Here is a 23,531-nt window from a genome sequence, read left to right on the forward strand (position 1 = left end):
GTTTCAACAACGTATTTACTCTTACTTTAAAGTGGTCTGAGCGTGGCCCAGTAGTCAAATTATCGGGCTATAGATCTTTGAGTCTGCGTTCGCGTCCTGTTACCATGATATAAGTAAAAAATGAGGTCAGCACTGTGGGATCATGGGTTCTTTATAAGGTTGGTGGTCAAATCTCACTATTCAGCTAGACAAGAATATCCCAAAAGTTGGCGATTGGCACTATTGATTAGTGGCCTTCCCTCAAGTCTACCAGTCATTTATAAGCTTTACGCAAATATTAGAAACAGTTTTCAAGTGAACTATTAATGTTAATTGTCAGGGAAACATAGATTAGGTACAAAAGTATCCGATTTATTCATTTCTTGGTTTTACACAATTTACTGAAATAAACTGTTATTATTCATCTTTTAGTTATATTGTGTAAAACTAAGAAATGAATGAATAGGATACTTTTGTAAATAAACTGTTATTATTCATCTTTTAGTTATATTGTGTAAAACTAAGAAATGAATAAATAGGATACTTTTGTAAATAAACTGTTATTAATAATATTTTTGGTTATAGTGTTACCTCAAGAAGTTTGTTTGTTTGAAGTTTGTTTGTTGAAAGCTACATAATGGGTTCTCTGTGCTCTACCCACCACGGGTATCGAAACCCGGTTTCTAGCGTTGTAAGTCCGCAGACATACCGCTGTGCTACTGGGGAGGGTACCTCAAGAAGGCAAGTGAATATTAAAAAATACTATAATATTTATTTCGTCAATACAACAAGTTAAACTTTTTACATTTTCAAATATAGTAATTAGTGATGACACAGACACGTCTATTCATTAAGGCAGACGTTTGCATGAACAGGTCTCTTCTATATTACTACCATAAATTCCTTAAAGATCAGTGACCCTAACAAATCGGCTTAAAAGCAGAAGGGCTCGGGGCAGTTGTTAATCAGTACGAAGACCATGATGTATAAGACTAACTGTAGGTTACAAAAAAAAAAAACACAACTGGAATGAGCATTCTTGATTATGCCAACGTTGAAATGAAATACAGAAATCTAGAACACGTCCTTTTAAAACTTTCGTTGTGGTTGATACGAATAGGTCTTGGTTATAGGTTTGTACACTTCACAGAATTAATTTGCTACAGAAGTTAGGCTATATGTTTTTTTTTTTTGTGTAGCATTGTACGGGAAAAATAAGCATTCTCTTTAAATATACCGTGTTTTATGTTTTATTAATTTAGCTTTAAAGAAATTTGATATTCATCTTCAGACATATTTTATTTTTTTAAAGTATCAAGCAATAAATTACTAGCTAAAAGTTAAAGGTAACAACCAAAACACAGTATTTTGGCACTTCATCACACATACCATTTCACTAAGTAAAATTGTCATAATTAGATTTAACGTTTCGATAAGTAAATTTGTCGTCATCAAGCTCAACGTTTCGGTAAGCAAACGTATTATGAAAAAATATTCGGGAAATTAATTTGACATCGTATCAATACACCATTTTAGTAAGATAACTGACCATTATCACGTACACACACACACTGATTCAGCAAGTTTAACACCAAATTTAACGTTTTGACAAGTAAATTTGTCATAATCAGATTTAAGGTTCCGATAAGTAAATTTGTCGTCATCAAGCTCAACGTTTCGGTAAGCAAACGTATTATGAAAAAATATTCGGGAAATTAATTTGACATCGTATCAATACACCATTTTAGTAAGATAACTGACCATTATCACGTACACACACACACTGATTCAGCAAGTTTAACACCAAATTTAACGTTTTGACAAGTAAAGTTGTCATAATCAAATAAGCTGTTTCGACACGTTAACTTATCATGTTTATCATGGCCAGGTGGTTAGGGCGCTCGACTCGTAATCTGCGGGTCGCGGGTTCGAAATCCCCGTCACACCAAACATGTTCACCCTTTAAGCCGTGGGGGCGTTATAATGTGACGGTAAAAGAGTATGGTATTCGTTGGTAAAAGAGTAGCCCAAGAGTTGGCGGTGAGTGGTGATGACTAGTCTTTCACTGCTAAATTAGGGACGGCTAGCGCAGATAACCCTCATGTAGCTTCGCACAAAATCTAGAACAAGCAAACTTAACATACAATATAGTTTAAACAAGTAAACTTGCTATCATATAAACACATTTTTGGTAAGTTAATTGGTCCTCACATACTGTTTCAGCAAGTGAGATTACCGTTTCGATAAGTAAATTTATTATAAATAAACACACCGTTTCGCCAAGTTAAATTATCATAATTAGAAACACTGTTTTAGAAAGTGAAATTCAAATAACAGAACACAACGAGTCGGCTTGTAAGCTTGGCATCATCTAACAGTAAGTTTCAACAAATTCACTTATCCAAAAATATACCATTTTAGCAAGTGAGATTGCCGTAATAAAAAACGATAACTTTCTAAAGTTGTGTTTTTGTTCTTAACCCTTTTTAATAAATTATGTTTTATTAGGCATGACCCTTCTTGTAACTATGTTTACAGCGTAATGATAAGCAACATCTCTTCCTGTTCGTTTCGTAAGTTCCAATGTTTCACATATCCTTATTCGGGTATATCTATTTTTTTTCAGTTCAAAAAGCTACACTTACAAATTAGTTTAAAAAAACTTCAGTGACATTTATTCGTTATCTCATATATTACACGATATCAGTCAAAAACAAATAAGTATCCTTACGTTATCTGTAACCATCTTAACGCTAGCAGTCTGCACGCAATCGTCAGCTAGCAGCTACAGAAAGGAAATATCTATTCTAACAACATCGCAGATATTAGCCACAACGATATTTATTATTTGTTCTAATAGTTTAGCAATTGTGAGAAACATGCCACAATAATCACATGTAATGTATGGAACGCGTTTTTTCTTTATTTACAGCATATAAACATCTGCTGTGGAATTTCACGCACGTGGACTTTATTAGGTTTTTACCACTAATATTCATCGTGTATTATTTTGCCAACAGAGAACTGGTGACAAGATGTTCGTAATTAAGAAGTTGTTTGTTTTTTTTTAATTATTATTGCATTTATTAAATTCAACAATAGGAACAAAAGACACACCATCTATGACCCTCTATTTCTCCATTGATACATCTTTAACTTGTTCACAATATCCAAATAAATATATCATGGCTATTTTTCAAATCACCTGTGTTAAAAGGATGGTTGTAGCTAACGATTTAAAACAGACCGCTGAATCGCAGAACAACAAAATTGGGTGGAAGTACTCTTGAACATGATATCTTCATAAATCATGTACATGTTACGTGGATGATAACATTTTCCTTTGTTGTGCTTTAACACAGTTGATACAGAGAAAGATACATTACCTGATTCAAAATGGCCCACTGTGGAGTACAATTGATATTTAGAGTAAATGTTTTGTATATAGAGATGTAAGTTTGTGCGCTTGTGGCTCCACTTCAAAAGCGCAAAACATGTGTGTGCAAATGTCGTGTCATGGTGGAAGATAGGCAACACTGAGTGCATCCACATTGGGGAAGCTGCACTTCTTCGTCCATTATTAATGTCAGTCACCTAGGCCTAAATCGCAAACATCTTCCGCTAGAGACTATGTAAGTATTCTTCTGCACATTTTGCAGTGCGTTCCACACACAAACAAATAAAAGGAGTCTAAGGGAAATTTTGCACGGTAAAATACTGTACTTCCAGCCCATTGAAAGGAGTTGCGAAACAGAACTGATCATGAGTAACTGACCTCACACCGTGCTGTATATGGATGGACGAAACTTCTGCTGCATTGCCTGACTTCTCTGTAATTTCTGATAACTACTTTTGTTGGCACTACTACTTAAAACAGGAAAAGTAATAAACTCGAAACACCTTTCAGGTACAGGCAGTTACGGCCTATTCAATCACAAACACGACAGAAATCTTCTACGGATCAAACTCCAACCGCGGCATGCGACATTAAAGATCTACTCGTTGTAGATCTGTTATGGCATAGCATCAGTAGGTCATTCGACGTGTGGATGGTTTGCCAGAATCGCTCAGGAGCAAAGACAATTAGATGCTATGGTCACCTCACTGTCTTATGAGCTTTCATGAGTCCCTGCCCCTTATAACACCACTCTGACAATTCTACTTGATGCACCTGATCAAGGATACAGCAGTCAGTCAGTTGATATAGAAGCTAAACTACGATACCATTTGAGTACTAGGCAGACTGCATGAAGCCAAGATTTGTTTTAAACGTATATCACCTAATGCACTGATATTTCGCCTGCCATTGTGTCGTAAAATAATAATGTAAATCTTTCCAGCTACCACCATACGAACTGGTATGGAGTATAACGTTTTTTAAATACATACATAGCTTTCTCTTCAACTGTTTCAGAAATAACTAATACAGAAAAATATAGCCTTACAGAACCGTAAAGGTTAGTAGTAAGGATATATGACACATCATAAGTGATTTAGTATATCTAACACTATATTTGTGCGCGTTTCCATTCATATCTGATATGAGCGTGTTAAGGACTTTGATTTGCCAGTTCATACAGAAAATGTTTTACTTAAATGGTTTCTAATAAGTATTTTTGAGTTAAAGTTGTAACAAAAGCTACAAGAAGAAAGAACGAATTAAGAACTGAGAATAGAATTGATCATAGTCAGATATGTTGCTTGTGAACAAGTTGTTCAGATTCTTCTTGATCATAGTAGGATATATTCCTTGTGAGCAAGTTGATCAGATTCTTGTTGATCATAGTCAGATATATTTCTTGTAGTTTTTGTTTTCAGGTTGTTGATCGTCTGCAGACATGTTTCATGTAGTTTGTTTTTTCAGGTTTTTGGCCATTTCTAAATATGTTTCTTCATGTTGTCTCCGGTGAAACAGCGGTAACTCTACGGACTTACAACGCTAAAATCTGGTGTTCTAATCCCGACAGTGAACACAGCCCATAGCCCAATGTTGCTTTGCTCTCATACAAACAAACAGTTTCTTATACTTTGTTTTTCAGATTGTTAGCCTTCTTGTGAATAATGTATTCAGACGTTGTTTTTTTTACACTTTTTAGACACATTTCTTGTGAACAAATTGTTGAAACTTTTTATAATCATGTCTACATACGTTTTAAGAACAATTTTAAATTTTAGTTGATTATTTCTAGACATGTGTCTTATGAGCAATATATATATATTTATATCTTTTTGAAAGCAAATGTTGCAGGTTGCTTGTCGGACCTTACAAACACATGTTACGTCAGTTGTTTGTTGGACCTTAAAAATACGTATTACTTTAGTTATTTGTTGAGCTTTATAAGAATGTGTCATTTCATTTGTTTAACCTGATAAAACCATATCACATTTTTTGTTTGATCTCAAACAATTATATTATTTTAGTTGTTTGGTTTGTTATGAACATTTTGATTATTTCTAGTTTTGTTCCTTGTGAGCAAGTTGTTCAGATTCTTCTTGATCATAGTCAGATATGTTCTTTGTGAGCAAGTTGTTCAGATTCTTCTTGATCATAGTCAGATATGTTCCTTGTGAACAAGTTGTTCAGATTCTTCTTGATCATAGTCAGATATGTTCTTTGTGAGCAAGTTGTTCAGATTCTTCTTGATCATAGTCAGATATGTTCCTTCTGAACAAGTTGTTCAGATTCTTCTTGATCATAGTCAGATATGTTCCTTGTGAACAAGTTGTTCAGATTCTTGCCATTTTGTTGCGTTTACTAATCATTTGTGACTACTTTATGTGTGTGTTTGATATATGAATATATCATACGTTTCTTCCTTCTATAGTGTTATATTTTTAACCATAAATTCATTCTTTGTTCTGAATATGTGTAGGTTTCCACATAACATGTGGCCAAGAAAAATCGTTTAGTTGATCTTGCTTCAAGCTACTTTTCTTTCATTGCTATTTCCAAAGTTAGATGGTACCTGGTACTGCCCACTGAGAATATTGCTAGCATGCGAACCTTGTCTAAGGTTAGGGCAAAGCCATTTCCTAGTTATACAGATAATACCTAGTGATTTCGATCCCACCTTTATAGAATGATATTGACCAATCACAGTCAAGGCTAATTAAATACCAGGTTTTGTCTTTAAGTAGAAACCTTTCATATGATTAGCCTTGACCTGGCCTTTATTTCACCTGAAGATACCACACATGCATCACATGTGCATTTCAATAATTATTTCCAATACTATATCCGTATAACAAAAATTCATACATTAGTTATAACTCTTGAATACATTTTTTCTTTTCATGTTAAGCTTTCATTCTTCAGCCTTAGATATGCTTACTGGGGACAATTTGTTCAGATTTTAAAATATCCTTATCAATACTAGTGATGTTTCTCACGAACAACTCGTTCAATTTTTTAGTTCTCTGTAGTCAATTAACGTATCATTAACAGTTCCCCAATATTTTATATTTGCTTTAAGTAGAACAGTGCACCTTGTTTTTATACTACCATAAGTTTATCAATGTATGTTTGTGAAATATTTTTGAAGTGTTCTGTATTACTTCCACAATTCAGCCAAATTATTTGGTTGCCGTTTGACCTTCTCAGTTTACATATAAGCTCATACAATTTTAATAATATTCATATCGAGACTTTGTGCTGGCCAAGTCATGGTTGTGTGTGTGTTCCAACGATCTTTCTTTTATGGGTGTCATTTCCTTACATTTGTGTCTTGTTGAAAGATGAATTTTTACACGGCCTCTCCAAATACATTTGTTGAAGTTGGTTTTCTTCTGCTATGTACCTCTTTAAATACCATCTTTTTTTCTTCTCTCCATCACAAGGTTTTTCTTTATATTTCCATAAGAAAGATGGGTGTTGTTTTCCTCATCTTATAGTAGGCTCCTGTGACTTGTATTCCACATTATTTCAAATTGGAGTTGAAAATCATCCAAATTGAAGAAGATGTGGTGGGTTGCCAGAAACTATTACTTGTGTTCTTGCTTGACTTTTGTAGCTATGCTACTCAACGTGATTCTCCATAAAAAGTTCTACATGAACTTCCCCCTTTTCTTTACCTTGCCACTTTGATGGTTAGTCAACATCTATAGTCTCACGAACGTAAGTGTATTCTTTTCATGTTGAGGTTTTCTCAAGGTACTTCTAGCCTTACTCTAATTCTTGTACTAATATTACTAGAAATTATCATGTGATCTATTGTATTGCTCATCAGTAACCCATAATCCTAGTTTTCATACCTTATCTTGGATTTTCTTCTATACAATAACTGTTTTTTTTTTCATATTCTTGCCTAACTTCAGTTATAACTTAATGGAATCATTCTTTCGATAAAGACTTCCATCCTTAGCACTGGTATTTGTATTTTTGTTGTGTAATAAACGCTAAGCATTAGGAAGAAAGAAAGCAACTGACAATAATTTTTTCTTACTGGCGGATAAAACGTAGAGCCTAAAGTGACTCTCCTGTTTTGGTAAGTTTATCTTGATTTTAATTGTGAACCAATTCTTAAATCACGTATACCTGTTTTTACTCTGATGGGTTTTACAGATGTTTTCTTTATTGGTCTAAGAAGCATGCGCTTCTATCTTTATTAACTTATAAATATTTTATTTTATTTGTGATTTTAGAATGCCCAAAGCTCGTTCTTATGTAGCTGTTTGTTTTGTGTTGTAGAGTGCATGTTACTGAAGACTGGGATTGTTCACAAAACAAAGATCTTAGTGAAACAAGAAATCACAATAAAAATTTTAGAATGTTTTATATAGTTCACAATTTGAAGTGAACTATTCTTGTTTTATATACATTTACATATATGCATGTACGCACATATATATATATATAGTACTGAAATAATTATGGAAATATTGAAATAAAATGGGTATGAAATGCAAACATTAGAGGATTGCTCACTTCTATTTTATGAAAATTAACTGTACCAGAGTATAGTCATGTGCTGATACTTTACATTATGATTGGCTATCATCCAACCAATTAGACAGCAAAACGTAATTACTTTACCAAGGAAGCTATAAACACTTTAGTAATCCCAATATATAAAAAAATAAAAATAAATGAAATAGGAATAATTATGTGAATTATAGACCAACTTCTTTATTATCAGTATTTAATCAAATCTTAGAAAACATAATTGAAAGCAAGTTAACTAAATGTCTAAGTAAACAAAAGGTTTTCTGTAAAAATCTATATAGGTTTCGAGAAGGGCTAAACACTGAGGGCGATCTGTTACATTTCCCACCTGCTATTCATAAGTTCTTAGATAATGAATAAAACACTAACTGTCTTTTTGGATTTAGGGAATGAATTCGATACAGTATCACATCAAAGATTTGTAGATGAAATGAACATTTTAGGAACAAGAAGTATTACATTAAAATGGTTTTAAAAAGGTGCCCCCAATGGTTCAGTGATAGGTCTGAGGACTTATGACGCTAAAAATCGGCTTAAGATATCCGCGGTGGGCAGAGCACAGATAGCCCATTCTGTAGCTTTTTGCTTAACAACAAAGAAAATGAAAAATAATTCAGATGGTAAAAATAATTAATAATGTTAGTGATACGATAATAATAATAATAATAAATGGTGTTCCACTGGGTTCTATACTTGGATCAATATTATTTATAAAATGTGTAGATGATTTCTGTAATCTAACTTTAAATTATAAAATTACCATTTCTTGATGTTACAATATGAAAATTTTGGCTCAGCTAATATAGAAGAATTAAAATATATAATTAGTATTGATTGACAAAAGTAGAAATTGTTTTTTAAAAATAAATTATCTATTAATGTTACTGAAATAAAGTTTATGTTATTTAAGTCAGAAAATAAAATGAATATAAATGAAATTGTTTTTAATTCATAATAATGCTTGTGTATAAGATATCAATGGTAAATGTTCACAAGCTCGTAGAATGGATGTTATAAAATATTTAGGTTTATAAATTGATAGAAATTTAAATTTGAAACAACGAGTTAATGATTTGGTTAACACACCAAGAATTATGTTGATAAAAATTACTATTTCAAAAAAATTATTAAATTTTTAGATGTTATGAATTCTTTATCTTTTATAGATGCAATCAGCTATTCAGTATGGAATTTTGATTTGGGGGGTGGAGATTTATCTAACTCCATTAAAGCTACTTTTTTCAATATAAAATAATATCATGTAAAGAGAAAATTGAAAAGAATATTATATTACATATCTGACAGTTATAAGTACATAGATTGTTATTATTTTTAAAATATGAAAGTTATCATGTACAGCATCGTTTCCCAAAGTGAGAGGCTTTAGGGTAGATAAAGTAAATAGTGCCATAATGCAAAATTAAGCGTTTTAAATATGTTTTATCAATGAAAATAATAAGTACTTACAACAACACATATAGCATTTTAATTTGTATCACTTAACCCATTTTTTCACTGATTTAAATAAAAGGAGGACGCGTAAGAAACCATATTCATTAAAGGAGAGTGTGGTTGACAAAAATTTGGGAAACGCTGATGTAGAGATTAAGAAAAAGATAATCATCACAGTCAAGTGTAAATCTACAATATATAATTTCAGTGGTTAAAAAGGAGATAATGCACACACATTTTTGTTTATAGAACCAAAGGTGTTCCATGATTTACCATTAACTTTAAGAAATTAAATGATATAATTAAAGTTAAAGAACTAGTGAGGGACTTTTTGTTTATATGTAAAAATATAGAAGGTTTGTTTGAGGTAATGAAATTAATTATCATCATCTTCTAAGTTAATTTTGGAATAACAATCAACTACTAAATTTACACCCCAAATGTTCAGTTAAGTTTAATGAAATGTACTAATTAATTCATGTTATTAAACCAGACGAGCTAAAACCTCATGGTTTAATTAATATTGAAGTATTACTATTGTAAGTAATAATTATAAAAATGTTACATTGTATTATATTGTATATTGTATTGTATTTTAGCCTATTAAAAATAACTAACTAACTACAAAGTACAAACAATCATACTATTCCCCTCAACAGTGTGATGAACGCACTCATGGATCTCAGGACAGAAATACAGCGTGACAAATGTGTAGATGTCAAAGTTGTGGCTGGTAAAGACTACTCTATACGAGAGATTGAGGTAAAATCTCTTGATCTTTATGGAAACTCTCAAGAGGATTCCTGAAACTAGTACAATTGATAATATAACTCCTCAAAAAGTGATGTTATTTAACTCAAGGTATGGTCTTTGTGTAATAAATAACAATCCAGTCACTATTGCATTAGAACTTTTGTCAATGGCTTAGCTATACGTACAGATAGGAATGTTACCCCAAGAACAGTAAAGTGCCTCAATGTATGTGTAGTTGCTGAAAAGGGCACCATACTTCAAATAATGTGATGAGGAAACCTGGAGAAGAGTACTCGTTACAGATGAAGTATAATGCAAATTGTATTGCAAAAATCAACGACCGTCTTTGTTGTTTTTTTGTGGCAAAGACTAAAATGGTATCATGGTCAAAATAAAACATATATAGTCAAGGATGCTGAAGGATTAACAGAAGTATGAGATGTATCTCATCCAGTGGTGTTAGAAATATAAACAAAATTGATGACTCTCTGATGACTGGAAGGTACAAGTAGATTCTCATCTACTATGATATTCCCTCAGGAACAAGATTGGTTAACACCAAATTTGTTTTTATATCAAGGGGGCATCAACTTTTTTGAGGTGTCGAGGTGGAGCATGGAGCAAAAAAGGTTAAGAACCACTGGCCTACACGAATAGTTTATAGTAAGTTTTTACATGCTCGTAGAAATGTTATAGAATACTTAAAATAGCGCCACGTTATTATAAACAAACTTACTGGTCTTAGTAACAACCCGAATAGGAGAGCGGTACTGATGTAATACTACTCACCAATGAAACCAACTTTAGTTGACAGGTCTTTCCATTCAACATCGTCCGTGTCACTAACAATTATGTTGCCAGATCTTACCAGTTTGGTTTATTTTTGTTTTCTTGAACTGTTTTTGCAATCTATTTCAAAACAATACATATTTTTTTTTATTCTGGTTAGTACACTGCGTATACGCAACAAAGGGGAGGGGGTCACTCCTCCCTTGGCCATAAATCTTAAAAATTTGTGCAAAACATTTATACCAGGGATAGTGATATTTAGATAGCTGAATACTTTTCTATATTCTGAATTACTTTAAAACAAGGAGAAATACACCTATATTTTATTATTTGTTTAGTGACCATTATATTATACAATGAAGATAATTATCAACTGTAAAGTCTCACTTGAAAAATGGTGGCTCGGTAGTGAGCCTTCTCGTTAAAAAAAAATCCTGTTTTCGCACCTGGTGCACTGTGGACTCGTAAAGAAGGAACGAAGGTAAGCAAGTAGACACAGTGACATCAAATAATTGGCACTTGCGTTATAAAACAGATATGCTAAGGTTGACAGTGGAAGTCAGTGGAAACGAAAAAGTTATCCTCGGAATCATCTCTGGTGAAATCTCAAAGTTCTTATCTTCTCCACAAGAGAAATTATCAATCTACAACAGGTAACACTTTGTTATTATTACAATTTCCTCAAGTGAACCTCAGTAAATACAACCTGCTAATGCTTTGGACAAATTTTCGGTACTCTAAACGTGGTAAGTCACACAAGACATCGGAGTGTGGCAAGAAATCCCTTAAATGTGATCATTTCGCTGAAACCTATTCCTCACAATTTTCATAATGCTCCATTCAACTAAAAGCTAAGAATGTTGAACAATTAAGAGAATAATTTGTATTTTAGAGGGGCTCATTTGATTTTTAGATAATCTTCAACTAGAATGACATCCTATGCTGAGGTAACTTGACGCTCTTTTAAACACCTCTGATGTGACTCCTATGATATAGGTATTATAAGGTCATTTATTTCTAGTACTAACATCATGTTTCAGTAATTACTTAGAATATGGCAATTGACAGTTATATTCAATCTCTTGTTCTCTCTTTCCAACTAGACTTTGTTTCTTTCGTAGTGGCATTTTATAATGATTTCTCATCAGGTCCCTACTAACTCGAATCTTAACCAAAAACATCTTGGATATAAAACTCTCGAATCCCAGGTTGCTCATAATTTCCCGTGCCTTCGTGACCTTTCTCGTTATGATCTCTCACCTTAAGGCTCTAGAATGTAAAGCTCAGTTCTTAAGGGTTCAGAATAATGGTTTCAAACACTACACTGCTCTTCACGTTATTACAGTTTGTAAAACTTGGTTAATACCAAATCTTCTTTCAACTTTTCCAGTTTAATCTGTTTATCATTTTGATCGTTCACACTGTGAGCATTTTTTGTTCGGCAAAGTATTAACTACAACCCAGTTATTACTTCTAATATTTTCCCCCTTCAATTTAAAACGTAATATTGTGATGGGCCTCTCTATATTTCTGTGCACAATCGTTGTGCTATATGTAATTGTGAACAGGTACTTTGAATGATCCAAAATATTGATTCCCATGTCCTTATAGGTGTCGATTTTAATGCATATTACTCTTTGTGGGGAACTAACCATGTTAATGCTAAATGTAAAGAAATGGAGGCTGTTATCGACATCTTTAACGTAATTCTGGTAATGTGTTCCTGGTTCTTTAGGAGTGATTCTGGTTCTTTGCAAAACAATTTTATATTTCTCCCTGAATTTCGATTATCACCAGTCGTCCAATCACAACCCACCGCCAACTCTTGGATTACTCTTTTACCAACCAATAGTGGGATTGACCGTCACACTATAACGCCCCCACAGCTGAAAGAGCGAGCATATTTGGTGGGACGGGGATTCGAACCTGCGACCCGCAGATTGCGAGTCGAGCTCCCTAGCCACTTGGCCATGCCGGGCCTTTTGTTTAGTAACTGGAAGGTATATATACATATATATATGTTGTCAAGAAGTACGTTCTCATCTCAAGTCTCTGACTTAAATTCTTTTAAAAGCAAAATGTTTTGGATCTAATCTTGTAAGTGCTACTTACAACTCTTCTCACGTAATTGTAATAAGAAGCTTGTCGGTATGCTGAATGTACTCCTTTAGTAATCCTCCAACGTATGTCTTATCATTCCTTCTGGGGAAGATTCACAGAAAATACCCTGGAACACGATAAATACATTAAAGTTCACATTCAGAGTTATATCTCTTGTTATAAATGAAAGTGCTGGAATCATTTTTGTTTTTCTTTGAATAAAGAATCCTTTTCTTTTAAATTATTTGTGACTTTTATAATGCCCTCCATGTTATTGATAATACAAGCTGGTATATGGAGACTGAGTTTTTATCACTCCGATTGAGCAGAGTTGTGTATTTGAGCTTTACATGACTACTTATGGAGCCTCTTCTTCATTAAATAGATGTGTGATTCTTTAACTTAGTCTTATGAAACTAAAAAATATTCAGGAATTAATTAAAGAACCTTTTTCTGAATTAGAATCACAATATGTACTTTAACAACGTAATTCGTCTCCTAGACTAGACTGTTTCGCTTACTTTATATTGTTCCACCTTAATGCTTAGACTAGGAAATTTCGTTAGATTCCATATATCATTTGCTAGGGTCTTAGTACGTGGCCAAGTTGGAAACGTGTGGATGTAATACCAGTCCTTAAGTCTGGAAAACCTCTTGGCATCTTCTCATCCAATTTAGTTATGTTTTTGAGTTGATAGATTTGCCTGGTCTCTTGAACACTATGGTCAATCATTTCTACATTAGGTAGGGTTTTACAAAGAAAGAAGTACTGATTGTTTGGTTACTCTTTGGTCATTCATGGATATGTGGTGGCTGTTCATCTAGACAGAATCTGCTTTTGAGAATGTTTTAGATCAATTACCCCACAAACTTATGGTAATGGGCGTACATAGAATTTTGCAGAGGCTACACATGATTTATATGGACATACGTTTGTTCTCTAAATTGAATGTGCTCATACTTCTTCAAGAACATTTACTAGAGGGGATTCAAGAAGGATCTAAGGTAAGTCCCTGTCAATTTAATTTTATGCTCTGTGATTTTATACAGTGTTTTAGAAAATATGATAAAACGCTGTTTTTGCAAATGATATTTCCATTGGACATAAGAATGTAATTTATGTTTTACATGCCTACCCTTCCACGGACTTTGGACTTGTTTTAAATCAGGATTGGGGATTTATCTTCTCTGAATTAAAATATAAGTAAATGGTTATTATCCATAGGAACTACTTTGATATATCAAAAGTTCATACTAAGGCGACAGATATGTCCTTAGTAGCAAAAGTAAAGTGGTTTGGAATGATAGTGAGCAATTATTTTATTGAACATGAAAACCTCATATTTTCTCTTTATTTAATGCTTGTATGAAATAACATATAACATATAAATGCCCTTGTAGTTTTCTCCAATACATTATGAGGAGTTAATTGTCATTATCAGATTATTATATAGTGCTTTAATTTGTCTCAAATTGATTTATGGCTATGCTTTGTGTAATTCAGTCTCTATATACATACTTCAGAAACTAGATTTTCATCATATTAAGACACTTTGTAAATGTTTGGAAACCATGACTTGTAGTCTTTGCACCGCTTTGGACATTTGCACTTAGAAACTGTCCTTAGGCCTACTCTTTCTCAGCTTCATCTCCTCTCATTTGTCTCTCCTTAGAATTTCAGAGTGATTGAGATTTTAATCATCCTAGGACTCGTTGTTGACTTTATAATTTCATACATTTCTAAAAATGTATTAATTGTTTTACAATATTTTGTTACGTCAGAACTTTAAGAGTATTCATACGGATGATACAACATTCCTGGTTTGTTATGGGGATGTTATGTTATCAATAGCTATTTTACCCATATTTATGGAAGAATTACTTCTCTCATGTTGATATTACTGACGATTAATGGGCTGAAAAAGCTGTAAAAGTGACACTGATTTTTGGTTGTACTTCAGTACACCTTCCTTTAAGTAGCAATCGCTGTTTGCATCTGCTCCTTAAAAAATTATAATACTCTTGGTCTGGGAATTGATAGGTACCTCGACATAAAATAGATATAAAGATGTTCCTGTAGCATGTTTGTGAATTGATATTTGTTGCTTAAATTATACTCTGCATACAATCGTTATGGTGAGTTCACAACATTGTCCTTTCTGCAGGACGTCTTTGTTTCTTTCATGGCCTGCTTATGCTACAGATATCCAGATACACTTCATTTTTGCATTAACTTCTTTGTTAGGAGGAATTTGTGTGCCTTCATTCTTGTTTCAGGTGTTACTAATGGCGTTCTTCAATTCCTTGACGTTACTTCTCTGTTTCATCACATTTAACTTTCTATGTAGATCTTCTCCTCTCTAAACAGCTTCTTGCTTGTTTGTTTTAGTAGTGTATGTCTCCAAGGATTTGTAAACACCAAAACGCATTAGAAGAAGAAGGAATCTATACTTTAAATGCGAGTAGCCATAGAATGTTGAACAGTTTGGTGCTTTTAACTAATTTTTGTTAGGCCTACTTTCCCTTTTTTATTCAAAGTTATTATAGTGACTTCTTTGCTAATGTTTTTTTTTCTTTTGAAATTAGCAATTACATGTCATTAGCTTACTTACAGATGGCCTTTCTTTTGGTAGGATCGTATGATTTCCTCTTTCTCTGAGCAGCCCCAGTGCTTGTTCATATTACATGTCTTTACTGATTTACCTGTTTGGTTGTGTTTGGTTAGTATTCAATATTGGTGTTAATTTTTTCATGTCTAAGAATGTCCATGGTGCTATATCTAGACATAACATTCAAGAACGTGGAGATAAAAGATTTCTAAATTTAACCCTCTTTTCTCACCTAGGTCTTCTCAAAGTGAAACACATTCGAGAACTTCAATATCTGCCCAAAATGTAATACTTGTGCATTCAAAAGGTACTTTCCTCAATGGGTGCAGCCAACTGAACCTCGCTAAAGCTTCAATTAAGAAAATGTATATTCATTAATGCCATTTTAAATGTGTGGAAATTAACAAATGATTACATTGCCATAGAAATCAGTGATAGTGAGTGCTAAAAACTATTTCATATATCCTAGTTGGAGGGATGGGAGGTCATGGTTTGAAACAATTTCTTTTCCATTGATATCTTAGTTGGCGAACTACATGATGAACTAATCAACCAGGGCTATCCAGAATTTGTTACAAAGTGTCTGTCGACAAAGTTGAAGGTACCCCAATTGACACATTGAATATTTCAATGACCTTTAATGCAGACTGGTTCCCGACTACTATGGAGGTTGACTTTGAATGTGTTAATGTACGTTCTTATGTAGAAAACCCTTCACAGTGTTATTATTGCAAAAGATTTGTACACATCACTGCTCATTGTTAGGTGGTCAAGATTCATGATTGAGTCCACTAAAACTAGGCCACACTGTGCAAACTATAGAATAATTCAAACTGAATTTGTACAGTGCCCTAGATACATGAAAGTGGAAGTTTTAAAGCACTGAATAATATTGTAACAGGAGAAACCAAAACACTTGTAACGCAAAATTGCCCAGTCTGAAGAACATTTTCATATGTAGAAGTTTTACCTCATAACGTATCATTTTATCTTTCTTCCTCAGGGTTTCAACTATTTCTAAACAAAATACCACACGTTATATTGGAACTGAAATCAAAATATTGGATCATTCTACCCAAACTGACCTCACTATACTAAATGAGAGCATTATTTTAATTTAGATTTTGTGATGTTTAATGCAAAACCAATTAATGGATGTATTCAGGATTCTGAATAAATTGAATTTATTTCTTGTGATGCTTTTAAATACTTTCATTTCCATTATCTGCCACCAGAGGATGCACATTCTTTTCCCCACGTATTTTACAATGGAATGCTCGTTATCACTGGGCGCATAATTCTGATATAAATCAATTCTCATTTAAGAATAATCCTCCTGTTCTTTGTATATATATGAATCTTATCTGAACTATACTATCGTTGATAATCTACCTTGTTATATTAATTACACGAAATATACTTAATCAGGGTCGAGGGAATCTGGTTTTGTTTGTCAGACATGATGCCTGTTATTTGCCAGTTGTCATTAATAATGCCTCCCCTTTATATCTATGGGTATTCTGTTTAGATTGGAATGTAAACAAATAAACTTTCTCAATTTATAATCCTTGTACCAACGTTTCTCATGAAACTCTCGTAATGTTAATTGCTATTGTCAGCTCCATTATTCTATGTGATGATTTTATTAATCATCATACAGTCTTGGTCAAAATATTTGCATACTGTTCTATGTTGATGTTATTGTCTGCATGCATGGAGTAGTTATTGAGTAAATGCCCGAGTAGTAACAGAAAAGGTAGCGTATGATCAGGCAAACATGTACGAGTTGTTATTCTGGTCTGATCAAGGCTTTGTTCAGGCAATTTCTTCGTCACGTGCCAGAAGTTATAGGGCGTCAAACTGTTCAACTATCCAGAAATAGTATAAAGCAAACGGATATTGCCAGAACAGTAAGGGACTCCCGGTGTACTATATCCAGAATCCTGAAACATCATCGAACTACAAGAAACGTTGTTCCAGGAAAGTCTACTGGTAGACGCCTAAAGACTACTGCCCGAGATGACCATGTTTTGATCAAGTTAACATGTTAAGGTCCAAAGAAGTCTTGCAACACCTTACGACAGGAATGAAATAAACACATTCATTCCAGGGTATCCGGAAGAACAGTGAATAGGAGACTGGCCAAACATGCCAAATTACAGTTAGGACACTGGTGACATTTCATCTTTTCAGATGAATCCTGTTTCCAGCTTGTTAAAGCTGATGGTAAGATTCGTGTTCGTCGTTTGCCTGGAGAACAGATGAAGAAATACTGTCTTTCCCAGTACTTGTATGGTACAGTACTTGTATAGCCAGTTATTCATCATAGTGGAAAACTACTCTTCATATCCTCCAGAGAAGCGTCAATGACGCCTCCTACAAGCATCACGTGAAGACGACATTCATGCCATATGCTAAGGAAAGCTTTGGCAATAGCTTTGTGTTCCAGGATGCCAATGCCAATATCCACAGTGTACGTATTGTACATGATTATCTCGACCAGGAGAACGTTACAAGATTGTCATGGCCCGCAAAGTCTCCGGATTGTAATCCCATTGAGAACTGTTAGGCAGAACTGAGCCGGATAATTGCTAACCACGACCCTAAAACATCTACTGTAGCTGAAGCAGCGCCTTCTAGTTGGGATGAAATGACGGTGAATAACATTAATAACCTCATCGACAGCATGCCACGTGACCTTGCGGAGGTTATTAGAGTACGAGTAGGACAAATCAAGTATTGAATGTTTAATATGAACTGATATAAGGTTATAAACGCTATTTATAATAATTTGATGTCATATTTTGACATTATAAGATGGTAAGATTTTGTTGTGTTAGTTGAAATTCTGAATTACACATCTTTCTACACGTTTCTGACAAAATTGGTTGCTGTTCTAATAAATCGTTCATGATGTCCATAAAACCTGCCTTATTAAACAAATTACATATGTAAATGTTTAATATAACACGTATTTCTCAGTTTGACAGTGTTAAGAGTATTTGTATTCCATCTTAATAATAATGACCTTATTTGCTACAAAATATGTAAACTCTTTGGCCAAGACTACTTTTTGGAGCTCATTTGTATCAATTCTAATGGTTCAGTGCTTGATCAATTTCTTAATGAAGAGGAACTTGAGCTGATCCTTACATGAGGAATGTTTTAGTGCTATTCTATATCGTTATTCCTCTTACTTTTAGTGTTAAGTGCACTTAAAGTAAACTCCCTGACGTTTTTGGCAATGACAATGTTTCTTGTTTTAACAGTACACATCTCGATTCTTCTAACTGTGCTTTTTCTCCTGTTTAGAATCACAAAGGAATTCAAAAGTTTTTTGTTCCTCCTATCATTGATCATTTTTCAAAGTATCGTTCCTAACATTTTTAGGTAAATACTTTGGTGAAATATTAATTAAGGTTGTGAAACTTTCCTCTCACTATGTTCAATGTTCTCACCATGTTTCTGTCATCTTCTTTTAAAGAAAGATTAAACAGAGGAGATTGTGCTTGATTACAGATTAGAATTCCGTGGACTGAATTTGTCTTGGACGATATTTCGAGCTAATAGTGCAGATCAAAACCCAATGAAGATTTGTGCTAACAGCTCTAAATGTCATCCAAAATTTCTAATGCATTTCACAGAAGTCCCTAATCAAATTTTCTGTCTTCCTTTATATTTAAGCTGAATTTTAATCATTTGAATTGATGATTTCCTCCAAAAATAATACAATCTTAGATAATGAGACAAAGTGCTCTGCTGGCTGCATAGTTTCCTGAAAGACTGGATTTATTGAATTAAACTCGGAGATATGTATTCTATCCACTAACAATCCGATGGCCTTCCCGAAGGCGTTTTTGTTTAAAGTCATGATGTATGATTTAAAGCAACATTTTTCTTGGGGCACTTCAGTGGAATTTTTGGTGGTGTTGGATTTGTTTGCCAACGTGGACGCAATTCAAGTTTTATTTGTGCCTCTCTATAACACAGTCTATTAACCCTGGATAAACGGGATTTTTATTAAGGTTTTATTCTCTGCCATTTAAATGCAAATACATTCTTTGTTGCAAATCAACATTCCAATCTTAATCACGTGGAAATAATTATCCATCCATTGAAAACTAAACAGGTTGATAACTTCTGCCATTCTTGATTACCTTGAATATCAAATTCAATAAGCTTTCACACATTTTGGTTCTAGTTGCTATTTGATAACAATGCCTTCATATTCTTTGTGCTGTTGCAGGCCCAGTACAAGGTAAAGATTCGCCTACCCTTTTCTTATTTTTCGAACATAGATTATGGATCAATATCATTTCAAAGTGTTTAACCTTTTATTTTAAGTCAGAAGATTGATAAAATTCAATTTACTGCTCTCTGTATTTGTCTGGGAGCCTTGAATATGCCTTTAAAATATCGTTACTGGTTGTGTCTAATGAAACACTGCTCAAATTGAAAAGAAACTATCTATTAGGTATGTTTAGTTATTTCTCCATGATTGTCTATCGGCAATTTTTAAAAAGGTATAATAATATAATGTAAAATTTAGAAATTTGCCAAAAAATAGGAGTTTAATTAATAATAAACTTTATATTTTTAGAGCACTTATTAACACTTTCATAATTATTTATCGTGTGAAATTCACTAACATACGAACAACAGTGCAACTTATCGCATCGCTTCTGCACCTCACAAAGTTAATGTTTAACTGATCCGAATCTAGCGATCACCGGCAATAAATGAATGACAAATTTAAAAACCGTGTCAGACGACTCAGTTTTGAGTCACAGAACGTTTTTCGATCTTCACACCCAAATAAAAATTTTTTCTTATTGTAGTATTTTCAAATTTTCCCACTGTGGGGCATGCGCCACAAGTTCAGATACACTGTACTAGGTCTATACATATATGAGGTGCAATAAGGCGTTCGGTATTAAAAAATGATGAAGTTAAAATATAATTGTGCAGTTGAAAAAAATTATTAGCTCTGTAAACCAGTATGCAATATAACAATGGTAAAAAATATATATACCTCGTTTTTCATTACCCGTATTGAAACCAGGATCATTTTACTAAAATTTAAAAGTATTATTCATTGGTACAGCTATTCTCTGTACTACTTTATCATACACTGGTGGTTTTAACTCACGTGACTTGACTTTTGGCGTAATGAATATAAATTAATATTTAACATTACGACCATGGTGGACGATCTAGTGATCTATTGAAGAATTATTGACTGGTTATGAGGGCAACGAGTGATCTTTTATTCGAAATCATCAGTTAATAATTGCGTTATTCTAACCGCCTATTTTTTTCTCAGTTTTACTAACATCTGCCTAACTAGCCCTATCACATTGTACATTTAGCCTACATCCCTAAGCCTACGTGTAAATCTTAAAGTTTAGCGTTTCATTAAAGATCCTAATCTTATTTTAAGAATCAATAATAAAATCATAAGATTTAAAAATTGTTTAATAAAATATAACAGCCCATCTTCATGTGATCATACTTTTAAACGTAATAAGTACGCACTTGTCTTAACTTCAGCACCAAATTCCCTAGAATGCTGACGAGATTTCCAATATTGTTTATAAATTAAGCCTAAATAAATCAGCATGTTTTCACTGTGCTGCAAAAAAACTGTTTTCTGCAAAATTCTGATACGAAAACGACTCTGCAGCTCTTCATCTGTAAGTAACTAAAATATTACAAACCTCACAATGAACAGTCTGGGCTGCAATCACACCAGGGATCGAATCCCGGACTTAAGATCTATAAGCTCTCAAGCTTACCACTTAGCTACTGGAGAACCCTATTATTAGTTTGTCTTTGTCACAAGCTCTTTATTTAAATTTATAAACGTTTTTAATAGTAATAATTAATAAAACTGCATATTTTTGCAGCAAAGTGAAAACACGCTGATTCATTGAAGCCTAATTACAGACAATTTACTGAAATATGTAAAATGAATGTGACCATACCTTAAAGCATAACCAGAAGATTGTTCTGTAGAAGTGAGGTTCAATTATACAGTTTTCAAAAATTGTACACAAAGTATAAATATTCTTTGTCACTTGGTACATTAAGTTCCAGATTTATAGTACATTATACAGGCATTTGTAGGTAGTAATTTTTCTTTTCTTTATTGTTAGCCTGACTGCGTTCTGTTTTAATGCAATTAGCACTCGATGGTTCAAGAAAAGCTGATGTTAAGGGATCGTGTCCTTAAAAATGATCTTACGTGCGGTATAAAGTATAACATCACATTTTCCCTTTACAGGCAAAGTTTATGTTGATGTTAAATCAAATAGAATTGCCATAGTTATGGTTTGTATTTAGTCTTGTTTTATTATCATTTTCCTTATTTATGACGAAGATATTTGCTTAAAATAATATCGAATTATTACAGCATGTGCGTTGAAGACATGTATAATAACAAAAATAAAGAAAGTTTATAAAACTTACAGGGAGATTTCGGAAACAAACGTTATACCTACCTAAAATACAATAATTCTCTCTGACATATGATGATACGAATGATCTTGGAATAGCATCGAAAAGTGCATTTCTAGAAAATATATGACCGTTTTATTTATGTAAACGTCACAAAGATGATGTTAAACGATCAGTTCCGGTTCTTTCAATTTTTCACAAGAGAATTTTAAACCTAAGGCAATTTTTACACGTAATGGAGATATAGTATGACAGCTTTGGCCAATGATATTTTGAGATTAGGAGATGAACAAGCATATTTGTTTGATATAGTAAAACATAAGTAGAGAATTCAGATAAAAATAAAACTTAGCAGTGTGAAAATTTAAAGTCATTTTTTACCAAATATAAGAAAAAATAACAAAATAGGTCGCATCCTTTTTACACATTCAACTATTAATTTGTACATATTTTATTTGAAATATCTATTTCGAGCAACATGAAAGATTACTGAAACGTTATTTTAAATGTAAAAAAGTACTAACGCACAGCGAAGCTAACGAAAAGGTTATACTTTAAACTCGGAACTCGCTGTGAATGGTGAAAACGTAATAATGTTCTTCATGAATTATTAATCAATCTAATTTATTCAGTGACTCATTATAACTGTTGCCAGTAGGAACAGTTGCAAAGACAATTAGAAAATATGTTCAGTAAGAAAATCTAATAAAAGAACACGATCCTCCAGGAAAGAATGAGGATCTTAGAGCTGCCTCGGATATCTTGTCCAGCTCTAATAATGTTTATAACTAAAAAAAAAAAAGAACTTAAAGCTGCATCAGATATCTTGTCCAGTTCTAACAATGTTTATAACTAAATAAAACTTAAAGCTGCCTCGGATATCTTGTACAGTTCCTCCAATGTTTCTAACTGAAAAAACTTAAAGCTGTCTCGGATATCTTGTCCAGTTCTAATAATGTTTCTAACTACAAAAAAACTTAAAGCTTCCTCGGATATCTTGTCCAGTTCTAACAATGTTTAGAACTAAAAAACCTTAAATCTGTCTCAGATATATCGTCCAGCTTTAACAGTGTTTCTAACTAAAGAAAACTTTGTACTTGAGTTTCGTGAAGGGCGTGAACCGAAAACACTTCCGCATACATTATTTTCATACATATGAGTCACCATTTCGGATTGCCAATGCAATACACGTATTTTCCCTTTCTCTTTATTAGACACTTTTGAATAATAGATTAGCTTAAAACACGTATGCTAAAATTTAAATATATCTGATGTGAAATGATTTCTAACAAAGAAAATAGAAGCCTTCAAATCATTTGAATTGATCATTAATAGATTTGTGTTTAGTTTCAAATATCATAAGATTAATATCAGAGTAGAAGTCCACATAAAACGGGGGGGGGGCTATAACTATTTAAAAATTTCATAGTTTTATGTGAAACCTTAAAACC

Source organism: Limulus polyphemus, unplaced genomic scaffold (genome assembly GCF_000517525.1).
Source record: "Limulus polyphemus unplaced genomic scaffold, Limulus_polyphemus-2.1.2 Scaffold10, whole genome shotgun sequence".
Lineage (NCBI taxonomy): Eukaryota > Metazoa > Arthropoda > Merostomata > Xiphosura > Limulidae > Limulus > Limulus polyphemus.